Source organism: Physeter macrocephalus, chromosome 19, assembly GCF_002837175.3.
Source record: "Physeter macrocephalus isolate SW-GA chromosome 19, ASM283717v5, whole genome shotgun sequence".
NCBI classification, from domain to species: domain Eukaryota; kingdom Metazoa; phylum Chordata; class Mammalia; order Artiodactyla; family Physeteridae; genus Physeter; species Physeter macrocephalus.
In genome coordinates this window covers 21445570-21462289 of record NC_041232.1, presented here as the reverse complement: position 1 = coordinate 21462289, position 16720 = coordinate 21445570, and positions in this window count along the sequence as shown.

The window sequence follows — 16720 nt, the reverse complement described above, 5'->3', positions numbered from 1 at the left end:
AGATCAGCTCGGTGCTTTGTGACCACCTAGAGGGGTGGGATAGGGAGGGTGGGAGGGAGGGAGACGCAAGAGGGAAGAGATATGGGAACATAGGTGTATGTATAACTGATTCACTTTGTTGTAAAGCAGAAACTAACACACCATTGTAAAGCAATTATACTCCAATAAAGATGTTAAAAAAAAAAAAGAAAAAGAAAATGCGGGTCACAGAAAGACTTTTATGCCCAGAAGCCCCACGGGGTCCTGCTTGGTTTCAGACGGCTTGGTGGAGATTCAAGGAGAGAGGTAAACCAGCTTCCAGCTATGCACCCAGGTCTGTGATGGCTACAGGTTTGCCAGGAAAATCACTGCATCTCAGCCACGATGGAGCTGGAGAGGGAGGGAGAACATTCAGGGTTGGGGAGGCAAGTGTCTGCTTCACGTCGTCCTACAAACAAAAACTCCTGAAGCTGAAATTCAACGTGTAAGAAAATCAACCATTATAATCCCTTGGATGTTTTATTTTTAATCACAGCTTTATTATAACCATTTCCAACTTTGTAAGTGATATTTATACCAAAACAGTTTCCTAACTGACTGCCAAAAGAACACATTTGCTGAACTGGTTTATTAAAGCATTTCATAATTATCTGATTTCACCTGCCAAATAAAGGATTTCTAAAAAAGAACAACCTACTTCATTTTTGGTCTTTGATTCAAACTATAATAGCTGTGTCTTCTTTATAAAAGTTTTGGATTATTTTAGTGGCAGTAATTTAAAAATTCAAAAATAATACATATCTTGGCACAGAGTCTTCAAAGTACATGAATCAGTACATTGAAAAATGAATATGTATGCTCAGAGAATGATACAAGTGTAATAAATCTGTTTAAAGGACGGTGTTTAGCCATTGACTTCTGCTTCTGTTTGGCTCAGATATTTATGAAACAATGATGGGCAAGCCCTGATGACATTGTTGAGAGCTCCAGGAAATCACAGTGGGGACGAAATCTTAATCACCTAAAGACATCCGTCCTTTCAGTTAAACATCTATTTGCAAATTAATTCTGGAGAAGAAGGCATCACCACTAAACCAGCTTTGGATAAAACAGACATTAGAAAACAGTTCAATTGTGGACTAACGTTTTACAGTAACTTTTTACTGTTTTATTAAGAATATCTAATATTCAATCTCCAAACTATTATCCTATCAATATTAGCCAGAAAAGATTTTCAGTGGTATAACAGAAAAGATAGAACATAAGACTCTGGTAGTTTTTTTAAAATTTATTTTATTGACGTATAGTTGATTACAGTGTTGTGTTAATTTCTGCTGTACAGCAAAGTGATTCAGTTATACATATATATTATTTTTCATATTCTTTTCCATGATGGTTTATCACAGGATATTGAATAGAGTTCCCTGTGCTTTACAGCAAGACCTTGTTGTTTATCCATCCTATATGTACCAGTTTGCATCTGCTGACCCCAAACTCCCACTCCATCCCCCCCCAACCCCCTCCCCCTTGGCCACCACAAGTCTGTGCTCTGTGTCTGTGAAGACTCTGGTAATTTTATATTTTATGAGAAAAATGGAACCTTAAACTTGCAAAAAGTGGGCTCCACTGCCCAAGTCCAAGTACAGCAGAATGGTTCAACTTCAAGGTTAGACAGGAAAAACATTCAGGGGTTCCCTATCTTTATTCGTAATACACAGACAGTAGAGAGTCATATTGGTGGGAACGTGCTGGTTTCATCTGTGTTGTAACTTAGTTTTTCCTGCAAAATGAGGTCCCACCACCAGTGTTAGTTTACTGTTTCTAACCACAGTCCAGTGGGATGGTACTGGCTCGTGGTATTACTCTCATTTCATTGTTGATGAAGGGCTGAGAGGTTAAGGGTTTTGCCGAAATCACCCATCTGACCCATGACCTTGGAGCAACATAAACTCCCCAGTTTTCTGAGCCCAAATCTTAAGTCTGCCTGTGTCTCCACGTGGCCATATTAGGATTCGGGGTCCTTAAAGCTGCCGATTTCATGAAAGTCAGTGGATTCCTTTGAGTCAGTGACAAGCCTGAACTGTGAACCTCTCTGAAGGACACAATACACATTTTCTGAGCAGCCAAGTGCAACCGATGTCTTACACTGACAGCTGCATTCAAGATACTCTCTGTCTCTAATAAATGGTTTCCCCGACTAGAAAGGCTCACGACCCCGGGACACACAGTTGCTACCTTTTCTTCTCTGCTGCAAAGAGAAGCCTCTCTAATCAATCTCTGTGCAGGAAGCCTACTCGTATCACCAACATAAAACACACCCATGACAAGATAGGCGGTGAATCAGTTTTCTATCTCTGCTGTAACCAATTTCCAAAAAGTAGGTGGCATATATTAACCCCAGTTTATTCCCCTAGAGTTCTGGAAATTACAAGTCTGTCGTGGGTCTCATCGGGCTAAAATCAAGGTGTCAGCAGGCTGCGTTCCTTTATGATGTCTGTAGAGGACAGTCTGTTTGTTTGCTGGTTCTGGTACCCAGGGGCCCCCGCATTCCTCCATAGAGGCCGCTTCCTCCGTATCTTAAAGCCAGCAATGTCTCATCTCTACAGCTGGACCTGCCATCACATCTCTTTCTTTGACTCTCCACGTCTGCCTCTCTGTTCTGGTTTGAAGGGCCCCTGGGACTAGACTGGGCTCCCCTGGATAATCCAGGATACTCTCCTGACTTTAACATCAGCTTATGAGCAACCCTAATCCCATCTGCAACCTTAATTCCCCTTTGCCATGTAAAGTAACATAGTCACCGGTTCTCCGAGTTGGGACATGGGCGTCTTTGGGGGCCATTATTCGGCCTGCCAAGGAGGGAACTAAAGCTCTGGATAAGTCCTGTCACTTGGCTGAGATAGCAGGGTATGCTGCTCATCTGACCGGGGGCCCCAGCCCCTCTTCTGTCGTCCGATAAGAGGCTCTGCATACTGAGAGGAGTGGGCACAGAGCAGACCGATCATCGTGTCCACCCCCCTCGCCACCGTGTTTGGTGGAAGTGTTACCAAAAGTGGGGTCTGGCTGCTCGCCGCTCGAAAGCCAATACTCGAGCGGCCAGGCTGGTGGCAAGGAAAGTTTGCTTTATCGTGGAGGCTGGCAGCTGGGGGAGAGGATGGACCCGTGTCCCAAGGCTGACTTCCCCCTCTGACAATCAGGGGGCAAGAGCTTTTAAAGGGGAGTTTCAGGGGTGCACAGGCTGAGGGAGGGGCCTACATGCAGAAGTGGCGCAGGCGGCTCTGACCGGCATCTTGATCTTGGTCGTGCGGTGGTCTGGTCAGCGTCATCTTGATTGTTTTCAGTTCATCTTTAGCCCCAGGGTCCATTTGAGGCCAGTTCTCGGAATTGTGGCAGCTCATGTCATGGCTACAGCCTGGTCATCACGTAGTTAACTTCTCCACCTGGTAGGGGTTTCAGCGTCTACGGGACGGCTCCCAGGACACGGCTCGGAATATGATCTCTAGCCCTTGAGGAGGAACTAAAGGGCCTTGACTTTGCTTAATGACTAAACTATTATTACTCGGTCTTGTTTGACTGTTTACCTTGCCTTCTGCATTTTCTCACTTCTCTGATCAAACATATTCTTTGGCTAAAGTTTTTCTACAGACGAAAGGCAGGCGGAAGTCGTGAGGGGGAAGGACCCTAGGGTCCTGCTCTGTTTCAGAAGGATGGGGAGGGGACCCATGCTGGCTCACTCACTGTCCTTTTCTAGGATTTTCCCACCTGAAGCTGATAGAAATGACCCCCTTGCCCCCCACCCCCCGAACCCTGAAGGTTCTGCTACTATTTGAACCACGGGCTTCATGCAGTCACATTTTCCTTAGGTTGGAAAGGGCATGTTTGCAGCACAGAGAATGAAACCCGCTTGTAGAAACGAAGAAGGGAAGAAAGACAGAGGGAGAGATGAGAAGAACAATTTCTAGCGGTGTTTAAGTCCCAGAATCCGAGGGAGTGTTATCGGGGCCAGCTCGCCTCCACCATAGAACAACGTTAGGAGGCAAGAAATGACCCGATTCTGCTTAAGCTGACCTAGTCTAAGCTTTCCTCCTTTGCCACCAGAGTCCTGAGGAACCGAGACAGAATGCCAAGATTATTTCTTGAGAAGTATCAGGGTTCCCGGAAAAAGTTGGAGAAATGCCGGCCTGGGGCATGAAGGCAAAACAGGTCTCAGCAGGGGATTCTGTGATCTTCTAGGAGGGGCCGATAGACACGAAATCACTCCCACTTACAATCCTGAGGAAAACCTTAGGTAAAAGGAGCAAATACTATTTTCCATCTGGGTTTTAGAAATCAGGGTCAGAGGCAAAGCACTGGAAAGAAAGACATTTAAACCAGACCTAGGAGGGGTCACTAGTTAATCTCAATCCATGAACCCACAGAGAAGCCCCTGCTGCCCTGGAAAGGATAGCTACTAAGAGATTGCTGAGTTGAGATGCTCCGAGTGTGAGTCCTGGACCCCAGGTTCACGGTTTCAGATCCCAGCCTTTCCTGTTGCCACCTGTGGGCCTGGAATAGGACAGCAGTGCACCTAAACTTCCTGGGCCTCCGTTTCCCCACCTGAGAAATGGTGATAACGCCAGAACCTCAACTGGGGAGATTATTGGGAAGATTAACTGAGCTAATTCTTGCAAAATGCTGCTTGGAACAACCAAGTTAGAGCTGACACATCTTCAGAGCTCAGTAATGCATTCGGTTTAGCGTCCTTATCACCTAAACATCCCCAGGGACCGGACTGATCACAAAGCACGTGTCTGTTCTCTTCTGTCCTTTTTATTGTTATTACTGTTGTCAATCCGACCAGCTGCTTGACGGGAGATGAGCGGGCCGGCAGGCACAGCAAGCCAGGCATTCTTAGACCCTATCGTTCACATCAGGAGCTGAAGACCTTCTCTGACACAGGTTTCTTTTCCGCTCACCCACTCTCTGTTTACCCAAAGGATAGATACATTCATGCCTTCACTTAAGCTTTTCTCCTGCCTTAAAATTAGATACTCAGCCCCAGCAATCATTGTCTCCGTATCTCTCATCTCACTCACCTGCTGAGGTGAGTTTGCTGATGCAAAACTGTTTGATTTCTTGAGCCAATAACTATGTCTAAAGCCGACGCAAACACAACGACGAAAAACCACTAATCACATATTTCTTTACGGGATTTGGGGACGTTTTCTTTTTCTTTTCTTTCCTCCCCTCCAGTGCGTTGACATGAAGCTACCTGTCTCTAATAGGCTCCCTGAAATACTAGCTGAGGAAATACTATGAGCGAAGTGAATTGCTGTCACTGGAAAAAAATTGTATGACCAAGTTAGGAAGCAAGAAGTCACAAATACACTTCAAAGCAAGGAGCAAACTCTGCTATGTAAGCAGCTGTGCTGTATTGTAGTTTTATAGCCAAGGTGATCGTGTGCCGCACCAGCCTTCAGGTCAAAGGAGCATCGGGGGGCTTCCCTGGTGGCGCGGTGGTTGGGGGTCCGCCTGCCGATGCAGGGGACGCGGGTTCGCGCCCCGGTCCGGGAGGATCCCACGTGCCGCGGAGCGGCTGGGCCCGTGAGCCATGGCCGCTGAGCCTGCGTGTCCGGAGCCTGTGCTCCGCAACGGGAGAGGCCACGACAGTGAGAGGCCCGCGTACCGCAAAAAAAAAAAAAAAAAAAAAAAGGAGCATCGGGGACCATGCTTGGGTGCATTTCTTTTTTTTTTTTTTAAATTTCTTTTTCAACTGAAGTATAGTTGATGTACAATATTATATGTTACAGGTGTACAATATAGTGATTCACAATTTTTAACGGTTATACTCCATTTATAGTCATTATAAAATATTGACTATATCTCCCATGTTGTACAATATATCCTTGTAATTTATTTTATACATAATCGTTTGTACCTCTTAAACCCCACTTCCCTCTCCCCACTGGTAACCCCTAGTTTGTCCTCTATATTTGTGAGTCTGTTTCTTTTTTGTTATATTCACTAGTTTGTTGTCTTTTTTTAGATCCCACATATAAGTGATATAGTATTTGTTTGTCTCTGTCTGACTTATTTCACTTAGCGTAGTATCTTCCAAGTCCAACCATGTTTTTGCAAATGGCAAACTTTCATTCTTTTTGTGGCTGAGTAATAGTCCATTGTATGTATGTATGCACGTGTGTGTGTGTGTGTGTGTGTGTGTGTGTGTGTGTATAAAACATCTTTATCTGTTCATCTGTGGATGGTTGCTTCCAGGACTTGGCTATTGTAAATAGTGCTGCTGTGAACGTTAGGGTGCATGTATCTTTTTGAGTCAGATTTTTGTTTTGTTTTGTTTTGTTTTTTCAGATAGGAATGGGATTGCTGGGTTATATGGTAGTTTTATTTTTAGTTTTTTGAGAAATGGCCATACTGTTTTCCACATTGGCTGCACCAATTCACATTCCCATCAACAGTGCACGAGGGATTTGGGTGTGTTTCTTGCCCTCGCCTGGTGGCAGACGGTTTTTGCTTTGTACTGGATAAGGATCCAAGGTGTGCGTGTGTTCTGTGCCTGTCACCCAGCAGCATCTGTTCACCACCTGTCTCCATGGACATTCTGGAACATGAGTCAGCCGCTCCAGGTGCTACTTCTTCATTCTTAAGCCTTGGTACCTGAACCACCAAGCGGTCTCCCAGGCACCCTGCCTGGTCCCCAGTCTTTCTCATGGGCACCAGATGGAGACCTGTGAGAAGGAGATGATCAGTACATGCAAAACTTCCCTTGTATCTGGGGCTCCAAGGACTTCTTAGGTGTGATGTTATTCCACAATTGGCCTTTAAGAATCAAGACTTCTCTTGTTGTCTACTTAGAAGCTTTCCCATCAACCTTTCCTCCGTGCTCTGACTGTGGAGTCTGCAGTGATGGCGTCCAATTATCTCATATGGCAGGAAGTGTGGAGATATGTGGTTCCAATGGGTTCAGCAGCTCTGTGATGTCACTTCCTGCCTTTGCATTCTGCCATTTTCAGAAAATGCCTTTGTGATATGGAGCGTGTTGCCTTGTGGCTGTAAGCTCCTGCTACAGTCCCATGATACTGATCTCAGCAGATGGATAAAGGGCTCTTTCTGACCAAGATTCTTCCTGTCCAGGAAGAGGATAGTTCCCAGAGCTTCCCCTTGTGTTTCATGGGCTAGAAATAGATTGCATGCCAATCTCCAGACCCATGGAGAAAGGAATGATTAGGACCAGTTAAATGTATAGATCCAAGAACCTCAGTGAACCAAACAAGATAAACTTAAAGAAAACCACACCCAGACGTATCATAATGAAAATGCTGAACACCAGAGATAAACTTTTTAAATCTTGAAAGTAGCTAGGGAAAAATCACATTACATACTGGAGGTGGGGGAAGGGTTAGGGGGATTTTAATTATTGTAGCTTTCTTATCAGAAACTATGGAGTCCATGTATGTAGAACTGAATCACTTTGCTGTATACCTGAAACTAACACAACATTGTAAACCGACTATATTTCAGTTTAAAAATTAGAAAATAAAACCCCAGAAACTATGGAGTCTAGAAGACATTGGAATTATGTTTTATGAAATACATGTTATTTTATTTTTAAAAAATCTGAGGATTGGACCAGGGAGGGATGCTTCCTTCCTTGAGAACAAGATTCTCTACCTACAGCTAAGCAAAATCAGAATTTGGTGGGCAAGAGAGAAGTGGAGTAAAATAATATAAAAACAGGCACATGTATACCCTACGAAGGTCAAGAGACAGAACGTTACAGATATGTGGAAAACTCCCATGTGCCCTTTCTAACCTCGACTCCCACTCTCCTCTCCCAAGCAGTCAGTGATGACTGCCACAACACAGCTAAGATTTTATTAGGAATTTAAAACAGAATCTATGTTAGAGGTAATAGAGAGCTATTTCCCAAGCTTCAGGTTCACCAAAGCTATTCTTGGTCCAGCTGCTGATTCTGAAGATCTCTCAGGTAGGATGCACCAAAAGAAAGTCCATTCAGCTAAACTTGACCACTTTCTTGGGTGTAGGAATCTTCAGTCCCTCTTTGGAAATTTCCAGCATGAGTAGATAGTGAGTCTAAAGTTATAGGTTTTACACTCTGTTCTTTTTTTCTTTTTTTCCCAGTCTTTTTTCTCTCTGTGTTTCATCTTGAATTACTTTTACTGCCATGTCTTCAAGTTCACTGGTCTTTGCTACTCTGTATTATCTGTTCTGCTGTTAATCCCACCCAGTGTCATTTTCATTTCTGTTAATGTAGTATTCATCTCTGATAGTTCAACTTGATTCTTTTTTACATTTTTCATGCCTCTACTCAATCTTTACCTTAAACATATGGACTATATTAATAATGTTTTAATATCTTAGTCTACTAATCCTATCATCCATTGCATTCTTTTTTGACAGATACTGAAATTTACATACTTTAAGATAGATTTTTTCTATAATTATTCTTGAGTTGTGTTATGAGACACACTTAGGCTTATTCAAAACAATGTGATCCTTTCAATGCTTGCTTTTTAGCTTTGTTAGTCAGGACGCAATTATCCTTTAGTCCACTCTTTTTCTGCATTTTCCCATGATGTGAGGTTTTTACCTCACATTTATGCACTGTTCAGGACTTTGCTGAAAGTTTGAAGAGGACCCCCTGCAGATCCCTGGGGAGTTCTCTCCTCCTGTACTCTGTTCTATGTGCTCCAGCTGCTTTCTCCTCCTCAGACCTCTATCTCTATCTCCTCAGCTCTGGAAACTACCAGGCTCTGCTTGGAGTGCCCTCTCTGTGCTGGAAACACAGCAACAAGGTAGGGCCATCACAGGACCCAATTAATTTGCATCCCCACATCAGAGATCAAAACCCTGTGTTGCCTTGTCACCGATGTCTGAAAACCATCGTATCCTGTATTTTCCCCACTTTTCATTGTTTCTAGTAGGAGGTCTAATCTGGTTCCTGTTATTGCATCTTGGCCAGAAATGGACCTATCCCATTGCTCTTATAGAGTTATAGCATTTTATCCCTGGATTTGGACATCAAAACACCATCAGCACGTGTTAGTTTAGGAAAGGATCCAAGCACTTCTTATGCATCAAATGATATCCTCAAAAGGGATTAAGACCCGTTTGCTTGGTTAAAACCGAGCATATGGTACCATGAAGCTTCTTGCATCACTCATATTGCCGTAAACATTAAACCTGTTTACAGAAACATTTTTAATTACATGCTGTTTGCACATGTGCTAAAACCACAGTCTTAGGGTTCAGAGTTTGCACATAAATTTATCACAGGAAAAAGAGAGAAAGATCTGCAGGTTTCGTGTTTTCACACTTCTACCGAAGAGAGGCTTTTAAGGGAGCAGGTCAGAAACACTTGACAAAGAGGCATAGTAATGCTGACTGCAGCCAGGAAAAAGTTGGACGCCCAACTATTTTTCTCTGAGCACCCCAAGAATTATCCTCTCATAGCACCCAGGATTTCCCAGCATAGTATTTCCACAATTTGCAATTATAAACTTAGTTTTGTTTTTATAAATCAGTTCTTAGTGGCAATGATTATGTCTATGAAGACTCAATCCCATAGCTTTCAACACCAGCATTGTGGCAATCCCTCAGATGCCATCTTCTCCCATTATCTGTGCACATATCCTGGGTAAGACAGAGCCCAGGGCATCCACTCACAGATTTGAGTTTGGTCACATAACTCAAGTCTAAAGAGTCACGGTATTCTAGTCCCTGATTGATGGGTTCAGGTGTGATCATGTGACCTGAGTCAGATTAATGACATTAAGTCCTATGATTTGGGCTGGAACTATTTTGGAGAAAAACAAATAAGCAGTTATCTTTCGATGAGGCTTTCGAAACTATAAGGGTACAGGTTGGGAGACGCTAGGAGCCTTTCAAGGTAAAGATCTTGCTTGAATTCCAAATGAAGGAAGTCATACTCAAGGGGTGGAGAGAGTCATATTCTTGGGAACAATGCCTGAGATGCTGGATCAAGCTGTGTCTGAAGCCCTTATCTCTGGAATGTCAGCTGTGTGAGCTGCCTTGTATAAGTCGGTCTGAATTAAATTTTCTGTCATTTGCTACTAAAAGTATCCAGCCTAATGAAAGCTATGTGAAAGCACCATGGTAGGTATCAGGAAACAGAAAAATGTAAACATTGATTTTTTTTTTTCCAAATAAAAGTCTCTGAAAGCACCATGGTAGGTATCACGACACAGAAAAATGTAAACATTGATTTTTTTTTTTCCAAATAAAAGTCTCCATCCAAGAGAACCTATATTAATGATCATTAACTACGATGCAAGTTAATGACTGATTCATGGGGCATTTGAGAGAAAACTCAGAAGTTTCTTGCCTCAATGGTGCGGAATAATTATCCCATGATCTGTGCTTCCTTATCTATACTAGGGATTATAATATTCAATGACCTAAAAACTCAGGGCAATCTTAAGGGTTTCAATTTTACTTCCAAAGGGTATATCCCAGGTAATGATGCTTCTCTATTTTCATGAAAGGAGAGGACTCTTAACTTCTCTGTCTCCACAGAATAGCACTGTTCTCTCAAATGCTGTCAATTACACACACTTCCCTGAAAAAAAAATCACACCTGGGATTCAGAGGTCAACAAGAACTGCCGGTTGGAGAAACCTGTTTTATAACATCCTCTCAGTGCCATACAGAGGGAGACGATGACTAAACTGTATTTAATAATAGGAATATTAACTCTGCTAAACTCCTGGGGAAAAGGAAAAGGAAAATATTTATGGTTACACGAGGGCAGGTCACCAAATGCAGCTCAGTAATTCCCTGTCCATTAATTCTGCTTTAAATATAAATGAGATAATTTTCTAAGGCAAGGTTTGCGGCTCACAGACATGAATGCCTCTAAATTCCATTTGGCAGGGGAGGGGCAGACAAGCAGATACAGATATCTGATCTAAGCTTATCTGGCTACCAGAACGAAAGAAAAAAATCCATGCCCTCACTTAATACTTCAGTTTAAGGAGTTGGTTTGTGCATTGAGAAGGCACATGGACCATGACCAAAGAAAAGAAATGAAGATACTGTGTCAAGTAATTTAGACTGTGTGACGTTCTGCAATCTCACAGAATCCCTTAGTGAATATAATCTCTATTTTCATTTGTGAAGATGGAAATTGGAAATGGATTTAAACAATGCTGCTAAAAGTGTTGTGTTACAAACTCCACAGACAGGAAGAAGGCAGGTGACATTATTTCAGGAGAAGGGGCAATGTCCACATTTAGATGAGTGTGGGCAGGTCAGAGAAGCACTGTCCCCCAATTTACCCTGATTTCCTTCAGCCTCAAGGACTTGGTCACCATGGACCCAGCTCCAAAAGTGGGGTTTGGGATCCAGATCCCAAATCAATCAGAGCCTGGAATTATTCTGGCCCTTTGTGATTGGTTCAAGAACAGCATGTGGCTCCATTTATCCAATCAGAATGGGTTTCTTATTGTAACAGAGAAGAGAAAACCTGATCCAAATGGGATCGATTCCCTTAGCTCTAACCCTTGTGTCCTGTTGCCTGTGCTGAGTCATTCTGGCTTTGCACCTTTTGTAAAAGAATGTTGCCTGGAGCCTGAAATATACAGGATAACCCACTCTCAAGGCTCTGCCTCCCAGGCTTGACTGGTAAAAGTATAGCACTTTCCACTCATATAGAGATAACAAGTTGCAGAACAGAGAATAACGCTCGTCTTGTTGGAGATTTACAAGAGCATCTATCTTGACCTGACCTACCTGGACAGCTGCAAGAACAAAGGATCATCACATCCCCTCCAGGTCCGGCCGGCACCCGGAAGTTAGTAACAACCAGCCACACCCCATTCCCTTTTAGTAAAAAAGAAGCCTGAATTCTAAGTCACTGAAGAAGGTTCTTTGGGACACGAGTCCACCGTCTTCTCTGTCTGCTGGCTTTCCAAATAAAGTCGCTATTCCCTGCCCCCAACGCCTCATCTCTTGACTTACTGGCCTGTTGCCTGGTGAACAGTATGCGTTTGGACTTGGTAATACCATCATTTGCCACCCAAACCTTTCTGCCCAAGGACAGGCCTTTAACCGACACTGCATCACCCCCCCCCACCCCCATGCTCCACCAGAGATCTCACTATCTGATTTCCTGTGGGGGTGCTGCCCAAAGCCACAGAGTCAGAGAGTGGCAGGGCTGGAATTCACCCTCCGAGCTTCTGACTGGCTCCAAAGTGTTGTCAGTTGTTCCGAATATCAGCAGAACCAAATATGTCAGCCTCTGATCCAATCTGTCAGCAAACACAGGGAAACCCTCTTAACAAGTACTGGCACCAATTCAGTCACTGCCTAATTTAAAATGGAATCTTCATTGAGAAAGTCAGTTTCATTTAGGGGCAAGAGCACCCCTCTTGGTTTTCTGTGAGTCCACGCCACTGGACCTGCATGCACAAACAGCTACCACCCATTCCCTGACCTATTTATACCTCCACTCACCTCCCACCTTCTAGTAAGAACCATGCTTTCATTTCCACATGTCACACCTGTCAAACTACCTTCACATCTATGGGTCCCACAACAACCCTGGGAGGCAGGTAGGGAAACTGCTATTGTAATTACTAGGTGAGCACATTGAAGATCAGAGACGTTGCCTGGTTTATTCAAAGTCACACAGCTTGTTAAGTACAATCCTGCCAAGGAAAGAACCCCCCGATCTACATACAATCATACCTCTGCAACCACCTGGGACTCTTTATCCCATCATTTGCTTCTGGAAGGACACTGTCACTGGCTCATCCTTGGATCCACCCTGGATAAATCCACATGTCCTCTCCCACCATAGCTACTGTGGGCAGACATCCGTGTTAGCGTCTGAAACATGGAATGAAGAGCCCTGAGGTCAAATGTGTCCTCATGTTTCCTCTGACTCAAGAAATGAGTTTCCGCAGCACCTTTCCCTTTGAAGATGGGCTTATCCAGGACGGGTCATGATGATCACAACAGAGACCAGCTGTGCTCTGTGGTCCCAGCCAGGGCTAAGCTGATAGTATTTGAAAACCTCATCGATCTTCATGAGAAGAACAGGTCTTATATTCTGGGTTGGAATGTGCACTCATTGAGTATTTTTGCTTGTACCCCTGCAAATTAGTACTGGCATCGCTGCCCTCGTTCTAGGCGACAACAGTACGTGCACAGGTGTACACACTCTCATGCCGCTATTTGTTCTGCTGGACAACGGTATCATGTAGAAAAGGGTGAAGGAATTTTTAGGCTCTCCGTAAGGCTGCTCTCCAGATGCTCCTTTTGCTTAGAGTAAATCTAGATTCATGACCACAGCCCACAAGGTCTCTCCCCTCTGCCCCCTGCCCAGCACGCTGTCCACACTCACGCCCTCCTTCCCTCTGCTTCTGCCACCTTGGCTTTCCGTTGTCCTCACGTAACGGGAGTGTACATGAGGCAGGGTATTGCCCTGGCTCTTTCCACTCTCTGCAAGATTCTCCCCCAGGTTATAGCACGACTGTCTTCATTTTAGTCTTGATTCAAAGGCCACCTGCCAGAGAAGCTGTTCCCGACCACTCACCTGACTTCCCTTGGCAAATTATCATTTTCCTAGACGTAACTCGTTTCTTTTTGCTTTTTCAGCGTATCTATCAGTATCTGATGTCTCCACTGGCCTCAGGTTTTAGGCACTAGTTTCAACTAAGGATCTAATTCTCTTTCAAAGTACAGCAAGAAAACCCCCCAACATCCTCAGCATCAAACCTTTTAATACAAAATGTGCATTGCCTGGCATGTAAGACTGGTTTGATGCATGCATGTTCATTAAGAAGCTCTTGTTTTCTTAATGAAAGTACTGCTGGTCTCCTCTTCACTTCTTAGAAGCTTCTCACGTTTTAAATGCATGTTCCCTTGCCCCTTCTTGTTTCATTCAGATCAAATAGTAAATGCTTCAAACTCTGTCCTTAAAGAGCTGAATGCACAAGAACTGTCTCTTAGAACTGGATCTAAGGCTGAATCTCTTTTTTTTCAAAGGAAACAGTCCTTCTGTAATGCAAACAATGATCCCTAATTTGGAATTGTAAACTCTAAATTTTTCATAGCAAGCCAATGAAAACTGGAGCTGCTAAGGGTCTAAGATTGCAGTTGTTTTGTTTTTAAGCCAGCAAGTTAAAAAAAATTCAGATTGCAATATCAGGCGGTGTTGACGTTACAGAACCAAACTTGGGTCTGCTTGCCCAAGTGCAGTAAAGCCAAACTACTGACACCCGGTTGTCGTGAAGGAAGGGGCAGCGTTTACTGCAGGTATGAAATAAGGAGTTTAGGCAGCTAGTGCTCAAAAGACCCAAACTCCCTGATGGGTTTCAGGAAGCATTTTTAAAGGCTAGGTGATGGAGGGGGAGTCCCAGGGTACGTGATCGGCTCATGCACAATTCTCTCATTGGGTGATGGCGAGGTAACAGGGGTTAACGTTATCAATCTTTAGGCACCGGTAGGTCTGTGGGCTACTTCCTCTTCTGCGGATCCTTACCCTATAATTGATAGAACTCTGCTCTGTATGAGAGGATTTGCTAAATGGTTAGCTGATAAACTTGGTAGAAATTCAGTTTCTCACAGAGGAAATGAAAACTGTGAGGTTGAGCGATGTACCCCCAATCATATACCAATTCAGCCAAGGAGAGAAACATAAAATGTGTCTCCCAGCACAGCGCTTAACATCCTCCATCCTGTCTGCCTTTCCCATGATCCTTTAGATGAGGGTGATGAGTGATCAGCGTCTCTGGAAGATTCAGAAGCTTTGTGCCACTTTTCTCCAGAGCATGGAATGTGGAGTCTGGGGCAAGGAGGGGGCTGCTAGCATCCTTTTCCAACTTCTCTCTTCAATGGGGCAAAAAACCCTAACCCTCCCTCCTAAACACTGTGAATAAGCAACTTGACAAAGAAATCCTTAACTCACACAGCAGGGTCTGAAAGGAAGACTGATCTCAAGTTCAGGTGGGCACAGGACACTGAACTTCCTCATCTCTCGTGCCCTAGAGCCAGGGAGGCAGGCACTCAGAGACGCATGCATCTTCATTAATAAAGGAGATTAACCTTAACATTTCCTGGCAGCTGTTCCAACAGACTGCTTGTTATCACAGCGAGCAATTTTTTAAAGACCCACAATGATACCCAATATGTCACAACAGCTGCCGAAGTGTCTCTCGTGTAGTGACTTTCTGTGCACGTCTCAGCAGGGTTTCTTCTTAGAATCTTCCATGGGGCTCTTCATTTTCTGTTGGTTGAAGGCAACTTTAAAGGGGATGCCCTGAACATAAACATGACTGACCATTGGTGCTTTATTTCTACACAGTCCAGTCCAGAACACACAGGTGCTTGACTTTCATGTCAACTCAGGTCACAGAGACACCTGAGCTAGTGGTCAGGGTCTCCCCTTGAGAAGGGGTCTTGTAATAGGGAAAACCAAATCTGACTCCATATTGGATTCATTTCTTTTACTTTAACTTTTGTATTCTATTGCTTTCGCTACAAGAATGTTGCCTAGAGCCTGAAATACTCAGGATAGCCCATTCTCAAGGCTCTGACCTTTAAAAGCATAACATTTTCCCATTCATATAGAGGTAAAAGTTGCAGAACGGAGAATAACGTTTGTCTTGTTGGAGGTTTACGAGAGCATCTATCTTGACCAGACCCACCTGCACAGCTGCAAGAACAAAGGATTCCTGCACCAAGAAGTCTGCAACAACCAGCCCCAGCCCTGCTCCTTTAAGTATAAAAGAAGCCTTTCTTACAACCTCCAAGAGCTGAATCCTGCAACTACCTGAATGAAAGGGAAGCAGATGCTCCCCTAGAGCCTCCAGAAACACAACCTTGTCACCACCTTGGTTTTAGCCTGTTAAGACCCATTTTCAAATCTTTGACCTGAAAAACAGCAAAATGATACAGTCATGTTGTTTTAAGCCACGAAGTTTCGGTAAATGTGGTAGAGTTTAAAAACTGATGCACTAGGGGCTTCCCTGGTGGCGCAGTGGTTGAGAGTCCGCCTGCCGATGCAGGGGACGCGGGTTCGCGCCCCGGTCCGGGAGGATCCCACGTGCCGCGGAGCGGCTGGGCCCGTGAGCCGTGGCCGCTGAGCCTGCGCGTCCGGAGCCTGCGCTCCGCGACGGGAGAGGCCACGGCAGTGAGAGGCCCGCGTACCGCAAAAAAAAAAAAAACTGATGCACTAGAGGACCTAACTGTCTCAGCCACCCTTGGCCTTTTGTTGTACGTGATTTTATAAAAAGCTTAGCAGGGCGACGCAGCAGTGGCCCAAGGGCTTTGCCAGAGAATCACAGTGATATCAACATGGTCCCTCACACCAAGTGTCATGATGGGTGATGTGCATGGTACAGAAGTGGAAAAAACAACCACACTTAACAGTTTGCAAAACTGGCCACGCATGGATGTTTGTGTTTGTTGGTTGAAGTCACATTTAATAATGGGAATGTTTCACATTAAAAACAATAGCTCGGGACGTCCCTGGTGGTCCAGTGGTAAAGAATCCGCCTTCTAATGCAGGGGACGTGGGTTTGATCCCTGGTCTAGGAATTAAGATCCCACGTGCCGCGGGGCAACTAAGCCCACGTGCCGTAACTACTGAGCTCGCGGGCCTCAACAAGAGAGCCCACGTGCCTCAAACTACAGCACCCACTCCCTCTGGAGCCCGCGTGCCACAACTAGAGAGGAGCCCACATGCCACAACAAAGGG